Source organism: Dendrobium catenatum, unplaced genomic scaffold, assembly GCF_001605985.2.
Source record: "Dendrobium catenatum unplaced genomic scaffold, ASM160598v2 fragScaff_scaffold_1700, whole genome shotgun sequence".
In the NCBI taxonomy this organism is placed as follows: Eukaryota; Viridiplantae; Streptophyta; class Magnoliopsida; order Asparagales; family Orchidaceae; genus Dendrobium; species Dendrobium catenatum.
The window spans coordinates 56,602-69,312 of record NW_021320162.1 but is presented as its reverse complement, the minus strand read 5'-3'; positions in this window follow the sequence as shown (position 1 = coordinate 69,312).

Below are 12,711 nucleotides of genomic sequence, written 5' to 3'. Positions count from 1 at the left end.
ATTAAATAAAAATTATCAAACAAAAGTCCCACCAAACCAAGGGACCACATTCAACATGTCTAAAATATCATATCATTTTTAAATTAATTGGACCCATCATTGACCCCTTATCAAACTTGGTTGATGAAAACATACCATAAACACATTAAAATTTTAAAATTCATGATTTTGACCATACCATTGAACCAAACTATTTGAAAGCTCTTTTAATCCATTTGGTTTAACCATTTATCTTTAACTAATTTGACCAAAATAATGCATATGACCCATGAGGCCCAATACAACCTTTAACCTAGGTCAACCATTTAGGTTTAATAAGGCCACTCAAAACACACTTTCTTGGGCCCAATCTTGATCCACCCCAAATTTGACCTAACTAATGGCTTACATAGAATATAAAACCTTTCCTCTATATATAGCTTTTATCAAGCTCATGCCACCTCAGCTAATGATTTGGAAAGATTCCATAAAATAGCCTCCCTCAAATTATTGGTTCACTCGGAACTCCCTCAATAACCAACTATGTGCTTTTAAACTCCCAAGAACCTTCCTTTGGACCATATTGGTTAATCCCTAATTGAATAGCTATTGTGTTTAGCATAGGTGGAAATATCTAAGCCCTCCATCTCATTTTATCTTTCCTAAAAATACCCTTTCTTGCTTTAAAAAGGGATTGATCAAATCATTTCCCTAGCTACACATCAAAATCCTTAGCTCCCCCAAAGTTACCTACAGCCTCCTTAAGTTTAAGAAAATCCCAAACAATCAAGAGAGAGGAAAAAGGAGAGAGAAAGTATTATCCCAAGCTATCTTTTAATCTAATTAAAATTAGCTCCAAGAATCTGTTAAGATGTTAAAGATGGTTCTTGCATATCCTACCACTTCTTAGTGAGTTAAAGTCATTTAAAATATTAAAATTATATTGAAAAAACTAGACGATTTCAAGGCCTCCAAACTCTGAGGATTGAAATTCTAGGGTACCATGATCCTCTATTTGAAATTTCATCAAATTTAGAATGTTGGATCAAAAGTTATAAGATTTTTCATAGTACATTTTTTGAACTATTTTGAACTCAATTTTGGATCAAAATTTGTAAGATTTTCTCAAGATCCAATAGTCTAGTAGAACTCAATTTTGGGGGGTCATTTCTTGATCATGTCGGTCACCTCTTGTAATTTTTTTTAGTTATATTGAGATCAATATTTTTCTAATTTGAATTTCTATAGTTATGTGTCTATTTTGGACCCATAACTTTAAAATTCAAAACTCTTAAATTATTTAAAATTTTCTTAAAAATTTCCTATGGCGTATTTATATTTATGCAAGGGCTAGTTAGCCACTAATTTTAACCAAATATTGTTAGTGTAGCTCTTAAAACAAATTATTAAAGCTATAGATACATTTACCTTTAATGAATAATTTTGAAATCTATGAGGATTTTGATGAGCCTAACTTTGGTGGGTTTGAAGCACATTAACTCATGTACTTATATTTCAAATTTCACTGCATTTGTAGGTCATTTGCTCTCATTTAGAGATCCCAATATTCATATACATAATTGACCTAAGAATAATTGTAAAAATTCATAATAATTTTAATTCCAAAAAATTATAATTAAAAGCTTAATAGAGGAAAAATAAAATCTTCTTAAATTCACTCCCATAAAATATAAAAAATTAATAATATTAATAAAATATAATAATTGAATAAAATAAATAATTGGAATTATAATAAAATATCAAATAAATTTGACATTGTTGATATTGTCCGCTAAGAGTCCTCTAACATTTGGGAAAATTTCAAGATGGTTTGGAGCTGATTTGGTTAAAAAATAAGAAAAATATCCTAATTAAAAAATTATATAAATCCATCAAATCACTAACATCAAAAACTCATAACTAATTATACAAAATTCTACATCTTGTAAACTCATTGACATTGGACTCATCATTAGGTCTAGTATTTAAAAAAAAAATTAAAACTCTAAAATAAACTATAAATCAAAGAAGTTAACATTTTGGTCAAGCTTAGTATATAAAATGCATCAAAATTATAAAATTTATAACTAATTATAGAAAAATCTAAATCCAACAAACTCAAAGGAATTATACTAGTCCATGAGTTAATCATTATAAAAATTATAACACCCAAAATAAATGTAATATAAAAGTCAACTATTTGTAAAATTTAATTCATATAAAATAAACACCAAACTTATAAAATCCATAACTAATGTCATAAAAATCTAAATCCAACAAACTAAAGGAATAAAACTCATAATTAAATATATTAAATCATTAATATTAAAATTCTGAAACCACTACAAATCTAAAAGTTGAGAAATGGACCCCTATTAAATTCTTAAAAAAATAATCAATAAAATTTAAAATATCAAATAAATCATCAAATTTTAGTAAATCAGCAACAAAATTAATTAACATAGATAACAATAACAAATGAATAACCAAAACTTTGTCAATGAAGTTCTTAGACTCGACTACATCGGGTTGTGGGGCTATGTATCCTAAGGAGACCTTTGGTCTCTATTCTCCATTGTGACAACATAATGAATGAATTTGATAGAATGTAAACATTATTTTGTAATCTTAATAAATTATTAATCAATAAAAAATTAATTAAAAATCATTAAAAAATACTTGAAATTTAACTTCATATATTGTACTTAATTCATTTAAAGAGGGAAAAAGTGTGTCAAAATGGAAGTTTAAGAACTGAAATACACTTTAGAGAATAAAGATCTCTCTGGTAACCATCATCCCCAATTTTGGAGGACTAGTAACATTATAAATATGTTCCTAGAACTTGCTAAAGGTTTGATGTTGAATATTAAGCCTTAGTGAACTACCCTAGGCACACTAAGAGTGGGGGTGGGGGGGTGGGGGGGGGGGGGGGGAAGGGGTGTGGGGAGGGGGGTGAATTGATATTAAAAAAATACTCACTTGAAACAAACAAACTATATTTTTTTGGATTTTTAACTTAAAACTAGCAATATTAATCACATGATGCAGAAGCAAAATTGAAAAAAAATAATTTGGGTGATAATGAAATATCTCAAACCAACTATATCATCATATAGATAATTTTTTACTATCCAATTTCTAGAAATCAAAGATGAAAAAAGTAAATTAACGAATCAATAAAATTCAAAAAAACACACTGGAGAATTTAGTAGTGTTGGTCAAATAATGACTTACACCCATTCCCTAGACTCCTCTTGTTGAGTTTTGTATTAAAATTTTAGCGTCTCTCCTTTAGACACAAAAGCTACTGAGAGAAGTCCTTACAATCTTTTCACGATTTAAGTGAGGCAGAGAACCTTGACCTCTTTTTCATAATCCTGGTGAAGGTAGAGAACCTATCACTCATTTTATACCCTACTCGTGAAGAGAACCTCAATGGTCTTCGGGTTGATGATCTTCTTCATAGAGCTACCCCAAAAACCAAGCAAAATACTCACAGAAAATAAGATAGAAGCTTTCTCTGAGTGACCATGTGAAAACCCCTCACACTTTTCCTCCCTCACACACAAACTCTCCTTTCTCCTTCCCAAAGCTCTTGAGAATTTCTTCTGAAAGCTCTATCTCAAAAAAAAAACCTAAAAGCTATAGACTTGAAACAAGTCTATTAAGTGAGCTTAAATACAAGGCCCCACAAAAGCCCTAATAATTTAATTCTGTTGACACTATACGTATGATTAGTTCAAATATCCCTTTTAGATTTCTATGAAGAATAAGGTGTTATATGATTACTTAAAGTATCATAGTTGATCATCAAGTATAGTATCAAGTATAATTCAATATGAATAATTTAATCAACTTAGATTATTATCACATGGGATTAGTGGACAATAAGTATCATCCCATGTATTGGATTATGCTTTGGGAACCTTTCATACATTATACGCCCTAGTAGTGAAGAGAACCTAAACGGTCTTCGAGCTGATGATCTTATTCATATAGCTACCCTAGAAACCAAGCAAAACACTCATAGAAAATAAGGTGGAAGTTTTCTCTGAAAGACCAGTAAATATTGGGTCATTTAGTATGATTGGCCCAATCTGAAATTATGAGATGTGGGGGGGGGGGGTGAATTGGAAAAATTGTTGCAAAAAAAAATCCTAAAAAGGAATTCTATATTTTTTTGTGTTTTAAAATTTAAATAACGCTGAAGTGAGTGCTTGATACACAATTTGCAATAACAAATTTCACAATGATTTTCACCAAGCAATTATAATGAAAATAAAGTGCAAGCAAAAATAAAAAGCAGTAAAGGAAAAAATCACATCAGAGATTTTATAGTGGTTCGGTCACTTGACTTACGTCCATTGCCCGAAGTCATCCACTCTAGGAATTTCACTACTAAATAATAGTTCTCCTTTTGCCCCGACAAGGCAAAGAAGCCCTTACAAATCTCACTTTCACCAACCCAGCATGGTGGAGTGCCAAGAGCTTTTTCACCCTCCTGGTGATGACAGTGTACCTTCTCAATTTTCTCTCTGCTGGACAAGACAGATTACCTTCCCCTCAGAGAGTCTCCCTCACACTCCTTCTCCCTCACCAAGCCCACCTTGTCCTTCCTCTCTCAAATCTAAAAATCTTCTCAAGACCTCTCTCCCAAGGAATCCCTCTCTAATCACGTTCCTCTCTCTTAGTCACATTACAAAAAATAGATGTTTTGATACTTAAAATGGGCTCTAAAAAACCCTAAAAATTTCAAATTAGCCATTATTATCGTATAGTACGATTAGTACAAAATGTCCTTCATCCTGGTATTAAGGATAACAAACAGACCAAAAATTTTAAATACTATCATATAATATGATATAAACTCGTATCGTATGATATGTGAAATCCTTCTATTCGTATAGGACGATTACCAGGATGATGAAAAATTATCTTTATACATAATAGGGTATGACCTACGTCGAACAGTATGATTAGTCAAAATTAAGGGAACATCCTGTATGAAGTCCGGGATGATCAAAAATAGCCTCAATTGATCATACAGTATGAACTATATCGTATAGTATAATAACCAATCAAAAATTAATCCTTGATTTATCCACTAATCATGGGGTTAATTTAAGTATTCAAAATAAATCATACAGTATGAATTGAGTTATACAGTACGAATGGTTATTAAACTTACTTAAACTAATCTGGCGGCTAGGGTTTTTGATTAGAAACACATCGTATAGTATGATATCCATCATACAGTATGACTTGTTCATAGATAGCTGTTTCAGCGAGATAAAATCATACAGTATGATATAAACTCGTATAGTATGATCAATAGAGAAAAAAAAATCTATATTTTTAAAACCCTCTCCCCCTGTGAGTGTGCATTGTTGCTCAGTCTTACATGTAATTTGTGGCCAAACTTAAGAAGAGAAAAAAATAAAAATAAATGAAAAATTATAAGGTTATAAACTCACACACTACTTTACCCAGTCTTGAGTCTACTTGTTGTCCTGAGTATCTTGTGATCTCCCTGAAATGTTAGTACTCACAAACAAGAGCAAAAATCAAAAGTTTTTAATGAATATTAATTTAAATGACATTATTTGTCTTCATTAAAATTTCAGACTAGGGGTCATGGATTGCAACACAATCAACCAATATGATCTGACTAGAATAACTAATCCATTTTGATTGCCTACTCATAAAATTAATTTATATAAGATTTGATTATATTGTAAAGTATGATGCCTATGGTATGGTATGATTAGTACAAATTTTAAATTTTAAAATATTGCCTAAATTATGAATGGAGGTTGAGATCTTAATTTCAACTGATCATCCTATATACGATCTTGAGTATATAGTATGATGAGTTCAAATTGTTAAGAGAATTTGTATTTGCATGTTTTACATTCTTGCAACTTATAAAGTTTGATGATTTCAAATATTATTATTTTAAAGTTTTGCTTTCTCCTAACACTTTTTAGAAGAATTATTTTTGCTCTTGTATGGACTAATATTTCAGGATAATTGAACTCCAGACTAATAATGACTTAAAATCAAAATTCAGCATGAGATAATTTATAAATTGGACCTTGTACTTTTCATTGCATTGACTTTGAGAGGGAGTGATTGTAATTAAGTAACTTAACACACACAAACTTGGGGAGATCCTTAAAATTCATACTGATCATATGGGACGAACCATGTTCGTACGGGATGATCAAGTCAGTTATCCCCTCGGAAGATCAATGGAATGAACATGAAGTGAGAAAATTTTTCTAAGTCTTGATCATCCAAACAAATTTTTCTATTTGTCCCAGGACCAAATGCTCTATGGAAAATTTTCATTCAGACGAAATCCTGTTCGTGCAAGGAAGAAATGCTCTCTGTAAAAATTTTGTCCAGACAAACTCCAATTCATCCCAGGATGAAATGCTCTCTAGAAAATTTTTGTTCAGATGAAATCCTATATTCGGCCCAGGACGAAATGCTCTCTGTAAAAATTTTGTCCAGATGAACTCCAATTCGTCCCAGGAAGAAATTCTCTCTGGAAAATTTTCATTCAGAAAAGCTCCTATTCGGCTCCGGATGAAATGCTCTCTATAAAAATTTCATCCATACGAACTCTTATTCGTCCCAGGATGAAAATGCTCTATCCTTTCTAATTTTGATAACTTATTGCAGTTTGTCGAAACTAACCCATGGTATAATTGTTCGAACCGGACAAACTTAGTTTGTATGGGATGATAATCGGGTATGAAGTCAATTCGTACTAATATGCATTGAGTTCATATGCAACTGATTTAAGTAAGTTCATCTAGGATGTTCCATGATTATACGGGACGATCCACTATGTACAGACTTGAAAATCAGCATTTTTTTTGGCAGTTTTTTGTGTCTTTCCTATATAAAGCTCAATTAGAATTACCTCTTAATCTTTTTTCCTACTGATCTTCATGCCAACTGAAGGGAGACTCAAGGAGTGGGTGTGAGAGAGTTTGAAGGAGGATTCTTACTACTGGAGCATGAAAGATTCACTTGGAACTTAAAGGTAAGAATCTCAACTTGTGGTTTTTGATTACTTCACTCTTTTCTCTCTTCCTTCTAGATTTCTTGTGAGATGATCTGTCAAAGAGATCTGGTTCCTACCGACACTTGGAGAGTGTAAAAGGATGAAGGGTTCTCTGCCCACACTTGTTGAGTGTGAAAGGATGAAGGGTTCTTTGCCCACACTTGGAGAGTGTGAAAGGACGAACGGTTCTCTGCCTACACTGGGAGAGTGTGAAAGGATGGACGATTCTTTGCTAATACTGGGAAGAGTGGAAAAGGACAACATTTCTTTGCCTCACCGGGTAGTGGTGGAAGAGAGTTTTGTAAGGAATTCTCTGCCTTGCTTTGGGTGCAAAAGGAGAGTCACTAGTGGTATTAGTGCAATACTCGGAGGGTGCCTCAGGGGAGTGGATGTAGGTCGTATTTGACCGGACCACTATAAATCTTGTGTCTTTTTATTTTCTGGTTCCTTTTATTTTTATTGTTTAACTTGTGGTTCAAAAAATCTTTTTCTACAAATTCATTAAAGTTAATTTTAGATATAAAAATTTAAAATAGGGTTAAATTTTTAATTACTAATTCCCCCCCCCCCCCCCTTTTGTTTCCCCCTGTGCAAATTGCTTTAGTGATTATCCGCTGGGACATAAGCTTAGGTTTAACAACCTAATTCATATTGAACAAGTTTTAACAAGTGGTATCCGAGCTTGATTTCAAAATCATAAGTTTAGACTATTTTTTTATTAACGTAGATGGCTACATTTGGAAAATGAAATACACTAGAGGGTTACTCTATAACTAAACCTCTATTATTCAACAATATTCCTTTTGATTTTTGAAAAACATGCATGTCTACATTTTTAGAGTCACTTGATTACCATATGTGGATCTTAGTTCATGAAGGGTATACAAAACCAACTAGACTAGTTGACGGAGTTAGAATTGAAACACCTTTTGTGGACTAGATAGTATAAGAATGTGACTTAGCACAACTAAATGCCAAATGCTTGAATAGTTTCTTTTGTGCACTTAAATCAGAAGATTACATGTGTTTTTTTACGTGCAAGAGTGGAAAGGACATATAGGATAGACTTTGTATAACTTATGAGGAGACTAATGAGGTTAAACAATCTAGACTTAATATCTTGTTGCATAATTATGAACTATTTTGCATGAAATCAAATGAATCCATTTCTGATTTGTACACAAGATTCACACAAATAGTCGCCTCTTTACATGTATTGGGTAGAGAACTAATGAATACTGAAATGGTTAATAAGATTTTTTGTTGTTTGTCTACTACTTATGATGCTAAAATTACTACATTTATAGAATCTAAAGATCTAAACATTTACTTTATTGATAATCTTCTTGGTTTGCTAATTGCTTACGAGCAAGGAATTAGCCAAAGAAAGATTGATGCAGGTGAACCACGAAGGGAAAAGAACATAGCACTAAAAGTGGAGGAATCTGAGAGTGAATACTCACAACCTAAGGATGAAGATGATATTGCACTAATGACTAGACAATTCAGAAGCTTTCTGAAGAGGAAGCAGAAGAGACACCAGTACTGGAATAGAGGTAAATTTAATAAAAATGTCAAGGTTTCAAATGATGTTATTTGCTATGAGTGCAGGAAATATGGAAATATTAAGACAGATTGCCCAAAACTCATAGCCACTCCTAGCAATGAGAAGGTAAAGGAGAAACCAATTATGAAGAAGGGCAAGAAGAAATTTCAAAGAGCTTTCTGGGCTGACTCAGCTTCGTACTTGTTAGAGACGGAAATGGAAGAGGAAGTCACTAATCTATGCTTAATGTTCGATAATCTTGATCAGTCAGATCAATAAGACGTATGTGACTTAACTTACGATGAACTTTTTGAAGTTTCTGAACACATGCATGATGCATATATGAAGATGAAGAAAATGCATACTAGTTTGAGCTTAAAATTTAAGGAACTACAAAAGGAACATGAAATTCTTAAAAAATGTGTTATTGGTAGAAGGCTTAAAGCATAATTTGTTAAGTATAAGCCAGCTATGTGACAAAGGGTATTGTGTAAAATTTTTTCCTATTAATTTCATACTAAGCCTAAATGGAAATGATGTTTTGGATGGTATAAGGGTAAACAATGTTTATATGTTAGATTTGAATTGCATTCAAACTCCTAATTCTTTTTATTTAAAAACTATTTCCAATGAGTCATGGCTTTGGCATAGGAGACTCTATCACTCTAGTATGAAAAACTTTAGGAGGATTACCCAAAAGAACCTAGTGAGAGGTATACCTAAACTAGACTTTATTGAGGACCACCTTTGTGATGCATGTCAATTAGGAAAATAAGTGAAGTCCTCTTTTCAATCTAATAAGGATCTTAGAACTAGCAAACCATTTGAGATTTTGCATATGGATCTTTTTGGACCAGTTGGAACTATAAGTCTAGGAGGAAAGGTATATGGATTTGAGATTGTGGATGATTACTCTAGATTCACATAGGTTAGATTTCTATTTCATAAGAGTGAATCATTTGAAAAATTTAGAAACTTTTCGACCTGGATTCAATGAAAGCTAGGATATGAAATTATGACTATACAAAGTGATCATGGAGGAGAATTTGAGAATGAAAGATTTGAGAATTTTTTTAAGGAAAAAATGAATTAATCAAAACTTTTCTACACCTAGAATCCCTCAACATAATGGGGTAGTCCAAAGGAAAAACAAAATATTAATAGAAGCCGCCCGAGTAATGTTGGTATAATACTCCCTAAATATTTTTGGCCTGAGGCAGTTAACACTGCATGTTATGTTCTAAATAGGGTGAATATGAGATCTAAATTAAATAAAATACCCTATGAGTTTCTAAAAGGAAGAACACCTAATTTGTCACATTTGCATGTTTTTTGTTGCAAGGTGTTTATTCATAACAATAGAAAATCTGCCTTAGAAAAAATTGATCCAAAATCAGATGAAGGTATTTTTATAGGATACTCAAGTGTTGGAAAACCTTATAGAGTATTCAACAAAAGAACTTTGGTAATTAAGAAGACCATAAATATTGTATTTGATGAATCTGGAATTTTAGAAGAGCCAAATGTGTAGAAGATGAAATTAAGATTAACTCCCAAAAGAATGATAAAATAAATTTAGAAGAAAATTTGGAAGAACACTTGGAGATATAAAACCCTTTGCCTAGAAATTTGAGATTTTCTAAAAACCACCCAAAAGAATTGATAATTGGTAAACCCAGCAGAGTGTAAGGATTAGGCATGGATTAAACAAAGAAGTCAATCATTCAGCCTTTTTTTCAACCATAGAACCCATAAATATTGATCAAGCACTTTCGGATGAATTTTGGATTTTGGCTATGCAAGAAGAGTTAAATCAATTTGTAAGAAATAAAGTTTGGGAATTAACTACAAGGCCAAAGGATCAAAGTGTAGTTGGAACTAAGTGGTTATTCAAAAATAAAATGAATGACTCAAGAGTAGTCATTAGAAATAAGGCTATATTAGTTGATAAGGGGTATAATCAGATTGAAGGGATTGATTTTGAGGAGACTTTTGCCACTGTAGCTAAACTTGAAGCAATTAGGATTTTGTTAGCCTTAGCCTATTTTAGAGGATTTAAATTGTACCAAATGGATGTAAAAAGTGCCTTTTTAAATGGTTTAATTCAAGAGAATATTTTTGTAGAACAACCTCCAAATTTTGAAAATTCTAAATACACAAATCATATTTTCAAATTGAAAAATGCATTATATAGATTAAAACAGGCACCTAGGGCTTGGTATGAGAGATTAAGCACCTTTCTACTTGAAAGAGCATTTGAAAAAAGAAGTGTTGATACAACTCATTTTTTGAAGAAATTTGGAAAGGGTATACTTATTGTACATATTTATGTTGATGACATCATCTTTGGAACTTCAAATAAAAATCTTTGTGATGATTTTTCTAAATTAATGAGTAGTGAATTTGAAATGAGTTTAATGAGAGATTTAAGTTACTTTCTAGGCTTTAGCATTAAGCAAATTGAGGAGGGCACATTTCTTAGTTAGTCAAAGTATGTTAAGGACATCCTAAAAAAGTATGAAATGGATAATGCTAAACCTGTTAGTACACCTATGAATTTCTCAGTTCAGTTGGATAAGAACCCTAAGGAAAAATCTGTTGATCAAATGAAATTTAGAGGGATTATTGGATCTTTGCTTTACTTGACAGCTAGCCGGCCCGATATCATGTTTAGTGTTTATTTGAGTGCTAGATTTCAATCAGATCCAAAAGAATCACATTTGACAGCAGTAAAAAGAATTTTAAGATATCTGTCAGGAACTCAGAACTTAGGAATTTGGTATCCTAAGTTTAGCTATTCTTTTGAAATAATTGGTTATTCAGATTCTGACTTTACAGAATATATGGTGGATAGAAAGAGCACTTATGGAACATGTCAGTTCATTAGAAATTCTTTAGTCTCTTGGTCCAGTAGAAAATAAAATTCAGTAGCTCTATCTACTGCTGAAGCTGAATACATTGCATTAAGAAGTTGTGTGGCACAAGTACTTAGTTAAAATAACAGTTGATTGATTTAAGATTACTATAGGCACTATACCAATTTATTGTGATAAAACTAGTGCTATTTGTATTTCTAAAAATCCTATTCAACATTTAAGAACCAAATATATAGACATCAGGCATCATTTCCTAAGGGATCATGTATCCAAATGAGAATTTGAACTCATTCATGTTTCTATTGAAAATCAACTTACATACATTTTTACAAAATCTTTAGACTTTGATACTTTCAATGCATTAAGAACAAAGCTTGGAGTAATATATTTGAATGCTTAATAAAAATGTTTTCTGTAATATTGATGTGTATTTCTAGTTAGTATTTTTGTGTGAATCTTTGAGTTTGTGATTTTTCTATATTTTGAGTTTGTGTTTTAATTTTTATATTGTGTTTTTATTGTGTTTGTGTTTTGGTTTTGATTAAGTACATGTTTTTAAAAAAATTAAGTGATCATTTGTCGAGGACAAAAATATTTTTGTACTGGATGAATTATGTAGTGTGTCAACTATCGGATTTGAACCGTTTGCATGCAGTTTTTCAATTTTTATTTTTCACTTCGTTTGTACGATCGTCACGATCATCCCGATGAAATTTTCAAACTACGAAACGATTGAATGTCAGTTAAACGGATAAGGTCGTTTTTAATATTATATTCGTACATACGAACCTTTGGTTCATCCAGACGAATGCTTGGCGAATTGATGTGGGGGATGATTTCAACTGCCATTAAATGATCATAAATTTATGATCATCCAAGATAAACACCTGTTCATCTGTACGATCGTTTGGTCAAAAGTCTGTACAAGAGGACGCTTCGTAAGTTCTGTGATTTTGAAAAGCTGTTTCATTTTGGACTCATTCGTTCGTCCATACAAAATTTTTTCGTACGGGACGAACATAATTTCTTCAGTACGAACAGTCGTATTTCATTAAATTGATCGGCTATGAACTTAACAGTCACACTCACACATCCCTTTTAGAACTCTTTCTTCTTTTAGATCATATCCATGGCAAGTTCAAGCAAATGAAAAAAGGTTCTATCCAAGGGTCCACATAAAAACTCTTCTAATAAGTTTCTGTCCAAAGCCAATGAAGAATCTTTTCCTAGAT